Raw genomic sequence first — 9,945 nt, forward strand, 5'->3', positions numbered from 1 at the left:
GGAATTCGTACATCTTTGTTGATAGCTTCCGTACCAACTCAGACCTTACCAGAGACTTGCCTAGCTCAAAGGTCCATCTCGATTCAACTAGCGGTGTAGCTGGCAGCTCAACTTGCCCTAGACATTCATCAACTCCCATACCTGTTTCTTCCATGAATCGCAATACTTGTGCTTGTTGATCCAAGGGCATCGCTGCTATCTTTTCAGCGTCTTTTTCTGAAAGATGCTCGAGGTCAGGGATAGCACCACTGGAAGATGACTTTCCTTTCCTTTTTTCCCTCTCATCAGTCTTGACTAACGCCCGTTCGTAGTTTGATAGTAGTCGTATTCTCTTCTTGGCTCCATCTCCCTTGCTTTTTTTTCCTCGGCCTATTTCTTGAACCACTCCCTAGCCTCTGCTTGGATTTTGGCCCACTGTTCCGTATGAGTCATTGCCTCCTAGCGGTCCTCATGAGTCACTTTAGGCTCCTTTCTTTTCTTCTTTCTCTGTCTTGGCTTGGGAGGCGGTGGTTGCAACTTCTTAAGTGGTGCTGCAGGTTCCTTCCTCGGGGCTGCTCTTAGTCCCGGTGATCGGGGAAGGGTTTTGTTATTGTCGTCATCGCTCCTACCGCCTGAAGTAGGTTGTGCTGGAGATGACGGTATTGAGCTTTGAGGAGAATGATCCCGTGAAGCGCATCTCCTAGTGTCCTTTCCCTGACGCCTCCCGGGAGGTTGAGCTCTAGGTCTTCATATTGGCTATCAGCGATCTGCTATAGGCTGACGCTGGCGTAGCCAGGTGGAATCTCCATGCCATGGCTTATTTGCCTTGCTAGGATTGGTAAGGCACTCCCGTATATCACCTGTACATATAGCAGAAGTAAACAAGTTAATAAACACAGATCTTGCGGCATGGATCAATTGAGAAGATTGCATAAATATTATGTATAAGTATACCTTAATAGTGAGGTTGCCGACCGGTGTATGCAGCTCACATGAGGTGTTGTCGCGTGATGGCATCCACAACAAACAGTTGCTTGTCCACGGGTAATCTTGGCGTCTATGCATCGGGGAGCCCCGTAGAAGCACAGCTGCTCAAGAGGCATTGAGAAGGGCTGGTGAAGTTTGGATCCGGCAATGCTCCAGATTGGGCCAACTCCGCAACTGCATGGGCCACTCGACCATTGATTTCCTCCAACATTCTTACTTCTTGTGAATGCACTTTGGATTCTAGCATGTGCCACTAGCTCTCCTCTATTTGTTCCTTTCTTTGCTTGCGGCTTCTGTACGATGCGCTGTCACCTCGAAAACCAAACTTCCATGGAATGACCTCGAACCCTCGGCAACGTCCTGGGTGCTCGGGATTCCCGAGGGCGAATGTGAGCTCATCACTCTCTTGGTCTAGCTTCAACCTCCCAGCCTTAGAATCTTCAATGCTCTTGATAAGCCTTTCAACCTTCTGACGTATTGTCTCATTGAATATCAATATTCCATCCTCTTAGCTCAGGAAGCCTCCATGAGCGTAATACCAATTTTTCGATCATTCAGGCCATTCAATAGTTGCTGGTACAATACCCCAATCGATCAGGTCTTGTTCCATCTTCTTCCATCTGGGAATTACTGTGCCATAACCACCTCACCCTAGACGATGATGGTACTCATTCTGACCAGCATTTGTAGTGTTGGTCTGGCTCTTTTTCACACCGACTTCGCTCCTCCTGTATTCGACAAATGCCTTCCAGTGGTCCCTCAACTTTGGCCACACATAGAAATCTGGAGTTCGGCCCTTCTTAAGATAGTTGGCATCTAGCATCTTCTTGATTGTCTGGAATTGTGTGGCCATCTTCTTCAACGTCCACGCTTTCACATCCTTTTCAATATATCCTTCGGGAAATGTGAACTGTCTCTTGATATCTTCCTACAGCATATTCTTTTGTGTATCCGGGAGCGCGTATGGATTAGTTCTTTTGCCCTTCCATTCCCTGATGCTGATGGGTGTGTTGTCCCTTACGATTGCCCTGATCTGACTCACGTACTTCTTTGCTACTTTTTTGAGAGCAACCGGCCTGCCGTCTTCTGTGACTTCCGTGATGACAAGCCTCCCATCCATCACCCTTGTACGACCTCGAGGCTTCTTACGTTTCGTCGATCCAGAGGGCTAACAATTCAAGATTCATTAATTAATACATATTAATAATGAATAAGAATTATAGATGGGGTAAAACAATGGAAATTATATATACCTCGCTAGAACCTTCCGCCATGGTAAGGTTTTCCTGAGGCTCGAGCTCTTCATTGCCATCGCCAGAACCTTCCGCCACAACAAGGTTTTGCTGGGGCTCGGGCTCTTCATTGTCATAGCCGGACATGTTGAGGAATATGTCCACCTGGTACCCTCTTCATTATGGGAAGGTTGGAGCTACTAGCATCACCAACAATAATCCGCTCCATTAGATACCTTGTGGTCTCATCTTCTGCCATCTAAACTACTTTAAACACACATGAAATCATAGTTACAAGTACGTTAAGGTATATACATGAAATCATAGAACAACCATGGAAAAAAACAAACTGATTGAAACGTACACATGAAAGCATACACGAAATGAAACTTACATGAAATCATAGTTACATGAATGTTAAGGTATATACATGAAATCATAGAACAACCATGGAAAAAAAACAAACTGATCGAAACGTACACATGAAACCATACACGAAATAAAACTTACATGAAATCATAGTTACATGTACGTTAAGGTATATACATGAAATCATAGAATAACATGAAACCATACATGACAGTCTTGAATGAATCCCACCAAATTTGAAGTGTTTATACAAATTTCTACTAATTTCTACCAAATTTGAAGTGTATATACAAATTTCTACTAATTTATTGGAATTTCTAGAAAATTTCTACTAATTCCTACTAATTTTAAGAATTTCTACCAAATTTTTTCTAGTTTCTAAGTATTTCTACTAAATTTATACAAATTTCTATTAATTTGTAAGAATTTCTACCAAATTTATACAAATTTCTACTAATTATACTAAATGTAAACAAAATTAGACTGAGCATTTATACTAAATAAGTATTTAGCATTTCTACAAATTTCTACTAATTTTCAAATCATTTATAATAAAACATAGTAATTCTAAAAGTTATACAAAATGTATACAAAATTATACTAAGCATCTGAACTCAATTATACTAATTTCCTACTAATCATAGTAATTCCTACTGAGTTTCAACTAATAATAGTAATTTCCTATTGATGTTTTACAAACATACTGATTTTCTACAAATTTCTATTGATTTTCTAACTAAAAAATAAAAAGGGCCCTTGCATCAGCAAGCCGGTGGCTTGCATCAGCAAGGGCCCCGCCGTACATGCGGGAGCCAGAGCCGACGAGGGTTACGCGGTGGCGACTGGGGTAGGAGGCCGTACGGCGGCTAGGGCGGTGGGACAGCGGCGGCCGAGGCGGCGGAGTAGCAATGCGCAGCATGAGGAGGCCGGGGCGGCGGATGCCACCGGAGGCGGGGATGGAGCGTGGTGGCGGCGACGAGGGCGGAGGCTGGTAGTGACGACAAGGATGGAGACAGCGACGAGGATGGAGGTGGTGACGAGGCGGTGGGACGGAGGTGGTGGCGACGAAGGAGGCGACCGCCCAGGGCAACAGAGGAGGCGGTGGGGACGGAGCGAGGTGCTGGCGACGAGGACTGATGCCAGCAACGACGACGGGGATGGAGGCGGCGATGAGGATGGAGGTGGCGACGAGGCGGCGCGACGGAGGCGGCGGCGGTGAGCACGAGGGGGCGCAATGGAGGAGGCGGTGGGCTGGAGCGACGCAGGAGGTGGTGGTCCGGGCGCGGGCGAGGCGGCCGGGGCAATGGGCAACGAGGAGAACGGTGGCCGGCGAGGGAGGCGGATAGGCGGCGACAGAGTAGGCGGACAGGCGTGGATCTTAGCGGCGGTGAAAAATTTGCCCAAGTGTTGAAGGGTGGGGTGGAGGGTAGAAGACTACAGTTACTTTTATCCCCCAGACCTTTTATCCTGGCTCGTAATTGAACTCGGGACTAAAGGCACCTTTTGTCCCGGTTGCTGTTTTTTGTCCCTGGTGCCAACAGCAACCGGGACAAAAGGCACCCTCTTTTATCCCGATTCGAGTTTGCAACCGGGATAAAAGGGAACGATTCCCGGAGGGAATCGAAAAATACCCTTTTATCCTGGTTACAGTTTGCAACCGGGATAAAAGGGGGGCCTTTTGTCCCTGTTGGCACCGAAGACAAAAGGGCCTTTTCCCATTTTTCGTCTCCCGCCTGTTTTTTGGAAATGGATTTTATTTATGTTTTCACTGGATTTCAGGATGAAAAACCAAAAACTTTACATATTTCGAACATGCAAAAATATATTAAATTAGTAAGGATATTGACCATAAGTGTGAATGAGTCATTAATTCTATACCCATTCTTTTAGCTTCTAAAATAATTATTTTACTGCATCACTATCATCAAGAAATTATTCAATTAAATAATTTCAGCGCATGAAAAATTCAGTTTATGTATGTGGTTAACATTGTTCATGTTTATCTAATAAATCTTCACCTCAACTAATTTAAACACACATGTAATCATACATACGTTAAATTAAAAATTGTATCAAGTAGTACAGAAAGGTGAAGCAAATTTAGCGCATTACGATATAACGTTAAAAAATTTCTTCTTCACGAAAGTTCCTTGATCATGATCATGGTATAAGTACGAAGCCTCTTCTTTGGATAGCAAGATGCTTGGGTCAACTTCAACAGTGAATGGAGGCATGCCATCAAACTGATCATAATCATCTAATTGGTCTATTTTATCCTTGACTCCCATGATTTTTCTTTTACCTGGAAGAACTATGTGGCGCTTTGGCTCCTATGGCTCTTCTGGATTTCTTTGGGGTTTGATAGACATATCCTTCACATAGAAAACCTGATGCACATCATTGGTAAGTATGAATGGTTCATCATTGTATCCAGTCTTGCTCAGGTCCACTATTGTCATTCCGTATTGATGTTACGGCAGGTAGCTTCACCCATTTGCAACAAAATAGAGGAATGTAGAGCAGTCCGTATTTGAGTTCCCATATCTCCTGTATGAAACTATAATACGACTCCTTGCTATTGTTTCTTTCTATGGCATCTATGCAGACACCACTATTCTGGTTCGTGCTTTTCTGGTCCTAGGCTCTCGTGTAAAATGTATAACCATTTATCTCATAGCCTTGGAATTTGACGATTGTGCTAGCAGGTCCCCTGGCTAACCAGGCAAGCTGTGGGTGAATCTCAGAGTTACCCATAAGTTGTTGGCGCAACCAGGAGGGAAAAGTTTCCATGTGATGATGGGTAAGCCAAGCATCGGATTTGGTCGGGTTTTTGGAAACTATCGTCTGCCTGTGCTGCTTGATATATGGAGCCACAAAGGATGACTGTTGTAGAACAGTGTAGTGTGCCTTGTCGAACAAATCAGTATCATTGCTCAAACTTGATTCCCTTCCAGGGTGCCCATTCCCCGCAGCCTCCCCTCATGGCGTGAAGTTGGAACCCCAATCGAGTCAATTGAGTCAATAAAATCATCACAAAACTCGATCACCTTCTCTGTTCCATATCCCTTGGTGACGCTTCCTTCTGGACAGGCATGATTAAGAACATAGTTTTTTAGGACTGACATGAACCTCTCAAAAGGTCACATATTGTGTAGGTATACAGGTCCGAGAATACCAATCTCTTTTACTAGGTGAACTAGAAGGTGCGTCATAATATTGAAGAAGGATGGTGGAAATACTAACTCAAAACTGCAAGATATTGCACCACATCGTTCTGTAGCTATGCTAGCTTGGATGGATCGATTGCTGGCCGTGATCTCTCTTTTCTGGATGTAGGTCATCTTCTTGCCCCATGGCTTTCAGTCCTGTCGTGCTTCCAATGTATCTTCTGAGGTCCTATAAACACCCATGAAGCCTAGCACATTCATGCAAAGATTCTTCATCAGGTGCATCACATCTATTGCGTTGTAGACCTGTAGGATTTCCCAAAAAGGTAGCTTCCAAAATATTGACTTCTTCTTCGACATGGGTGCACGTCCGTTATCATCGTTTGGAACAGGTTGGCTACCAACACCCTTTCCAAAGACTACCATTACATCCTTTATCATCTTAAAGACACGCTTTCTATTACAGTGTGCAGGTTTTTTACGATCGTATGGCACTCCTTTGAAATGCATCCCACTCTTTCTCAACTAGTGGTGAGTAGGGAGAAATCGATGATGACCCATATAGACAACCTTCTTACAGTGTCGTCTAAACAGTGGGTGCATGCCCGATATCCCTTATTTGTCTGTCCCGAAAGGTTACTCAGTGCAAGCCAATCATTGATGGTTATGAACAACAATGCTCGTAGATTAAAAATCTCTTGTTTATCGTCATCCCACACACGTACACCTTCTTCCTTCCAGAGCTATAAAAGTTCATCAACCAACGGTCTTAGGTACACGTCAATATCGTTGCTGGGTTGTTTTGGGCCTTAGATAAGCGGCAGCATCATAATGAACTTTCACTTCATGCACAGCCAAGGAGGAAGGTTGAACATACATAGGGTCACAGGCCAAGTACTATGGCCACTACTCAACTCACCGAATGGATTGAATCCATCAGTACTTAAACAAAACCTTATGTTCCTTGCATCACTTTCCACTGGGCTCCATCTGCGGGGTGTCTCAGCATCTCATCTTCCTTACATTCTTCTTTGTGCCATCGCATCAACTTAGCATTCGCCTGGTTCCTGAACAAGCGCTCAAGCGTGGTATTATAGGGAAATACTACATCACCTTCACGGGAACTCTCTTCTTGGGAGGCTGCCCCTCGACATCACCAGGATCATCTCACCTGATCTTATACCGCAGTGCTTCGCACACGGGATAAGCATCCATTTTCTTGTATTCAGCACGACGATAGAGGATACAGTCATTAGGGCTGCGTGTATCTTCTGAACTTCTAATCCCAGAGGGCAAGTAATCTATTTAGCTTCATATGTTGTGGACAACAATTCATTATTCTCGGGAAGAATCTTCTTGATAATTTTCAACATCCCCTAAAATGCCTTATCGGTCACACCATTTTTGGCCTTCCATTGCACAAATTCTCGTGTGGTATCCAGTTTTTTATGGCCCTGCTAACAATCTAGGTACAAAAATTTTTGGTGATCATCTATCATGCGCTGCAACTTTGCTGCTTCCTTCTCAGTTTCGCAATCTCTGTGTGCATTTCGTAGCACTTGACCAAGATCATCAGTAGGGCCATCTTCGGCAAACTCATCTTCATCAGCCTCGCCCATTGTAGTACCCGCAAAAGCTTGGCCTGCAGCCCAGTCCAGAATGTTGTCATCATCCTCCTCCTCTTCGCCGTCTTCCACTACAACCTCTCTTTCGCCGTGCTTGGTCCAAACCAAATAGTTAGGCATGAAACCGTATCTAAACAAGTGGCTGTGAATAATCCCCTAGGAATCCTTTGAATAGTCCTTCTTGTTACTACATTGGAAGCATGGATAACATACGAACCCGTTCTCTGGATTGTTCGCTTTCGCCACTTCAAGAAAATAATGCAAGCCATCAATAAACACCTTGCTCCGTCTATCTGCATTATACATCCATTGCCGGTCCATTTGCATCGTATTACGCATGAAAATGCATTACACTTGAAAATGGATTACACATGAAAATGGATTATGAATTTTTTTTCTTTTTTTATATGCTTTACAACTTATCTACATGCTATTCACGATTGAAAGCATGTCAAACTTTGTAGTGCAAATAATGCTAAAAGTTTAGATATAGATAGAAATACACATATTTAAATTTCAGATCCAAACAACATGATACCCTACGACAAGCTATCCACTGAGTATTATCTACGAGGATTTTAAGCATCCTTGAGCGGCGAAAATGAAGGTTCCGCTGACCCAGCCTCATCCTGTGGTTTATTTGTGCCTCCTATAATGGTAGTACTAAGTGGACGTGAAACACCCAGGACTAACGGTGGAGCATAACGACCACTAAAAGGAGGTTCCTAACCCGCCACAATAGCATTTTCATGACGTCTTTGCAGAAAATGAAGCATTGTTTTCTCCCACATGCTCATTTTCTTTGGCTTATCATGAGGACCAACTATGGTTTTCCCCTTGTCGCGAGAGGAACGACGATTGCCCCCACCATCGCCACTACCTCCAGCAGCAGAAGCCATCTCTATGTACAAAAATTCATACCTTAGCACTGTAGAACTTGTTGAACTTGAAGACCGTCATCATCTCAGCGAGCATATTCTCCATTGGGTGGTACCGTACTTCATAATGGAACAGCTCCGATTCTACAAGAAAGGGGACACGGTCTTCCACGATATTCATTGCCGCTCTTCCTTGTAGAATCAGAGCCCCTCCTTGACGTTTGTTGCTGCTCGGCGGAAAACATACTTACTGAGATGAACACGGTATGTAAGTTCAACAAGTACGGATTTGAAAAACCATATTAAATTTGACAAGATAAACGATCTAGACAAGGGTAGCATCATTCTTAAACCGCTGCAAGGATACATACTATATATGACCAATATGACATACTAATTTTGTCATAATTAATATTGAAATCCTCTCAATTCTACCTTAAATTTACACTCCAATCTCCCTCACATTCTAGCTCAAAATCCTCTCCATTTTCTACATCACATTCTAGCAAATAAACTATCCATCCCCATTCTACACATCAAGTTGTTTTAACTAATACGAATCGTATATAACAAGCAATCCATCACATTCTAGCTCAAAAACATGTATAAATACAAATCATGTTCATTCTCCCTCTTTCTAACAAACAAACTCATTTTTCTCCCTCTCTAAAGCATAAATCAAAGCATAACAAGAGGATGAAGTAGCTAACCTTCACAACACTTTGGATGAGTGAAATTCCTATGGAAATGAGGGAAAAAAATTTGGGCAGCAGCTCCCCTAGGCTTGTTTTGGCGCCACCGGAGAATAGGTGAAGCTCTCTGTCTTTGTGGAGTGGACTGGCTCAGGCTGGAGGAGGAAGAAAGGCCTCTGTTTTGGGATTTAATAAGGGATGAGTTTTTATCCCGGTTAAAAACTCCAACTGGGACAAAAAGAAACATCTTTTTGTGCTGGTTCAAATTTACTCCCGGTTGGTAATTCCAACTGGGACAAAAGGGCCACCCTTTTATCCTGGTTGGAGGCTCCAACTGGGATAAAAGGGGCACGCCACCGATGCCTAGACTCTGGCCATTACAACCGGGAGTAAAGCTCCGCTCCATTCCAGCCTACCGTGGCGCGCCCCCTTTTGTCCCGGGCTAACTTTAAACCAGGACAAAAGGGAGCGCATGGAAGGTCAGTTCTCTACTAGTGTAAATTATCATTTGTTAAAATGATACCTCATCATAGGTACCAAAGGAAAATCTTTATCTTTAGAGGAATCTTTAGTTCCATAGGACACCTCGTTGTTGTAGCCATGACATGAGCACTAACTCTGTCATGATAGGTATTAGGAAAAAAAATCTATCATGGAAAAAAAAGAGCAAAGGGACTTCTGTATTTGAAACGTAATTGGTATAATTTCTCATCCACCAATAATTGCAGCAGCCATCACTTGAGAACTATGGTTTTTATGGTATTTTACACCTAGTGTTAAGTCACACATTGTCTGGAGCCGAAGGATATCTAAAAGGAATGCAGTATATTGTATTATTTTTTATGCAACAGGAGGGGAAAGAAATTCCCCTACTGATTATATAGGGTGAGGAAAGCCATGAAAACTTACAGAAGGAAGAAAGTAACTTAGGAAAAAAAAGGAAACAAAAAAGATAGCTGTAATTACACAAATTGCTCTACCCATGCACTCATAAGAGGTTTCCAAGGCTCTTTTAC

The sequence above is a fragment of the Setaria viridis genome, chromosome 6, assembly GCF_005286985.2.
Source record: "Setaria viridis chromosome 6, Setaria_viridis_v4.0, whole genome shotgun sequence".
NCBI classification, from domain to species: domain Eukaryota; kingdom Viridiplantae; phylum Streptophyta; class Magnoliopsida; order Poales; family Poaceae; genus Setaria; species Setaria viridis.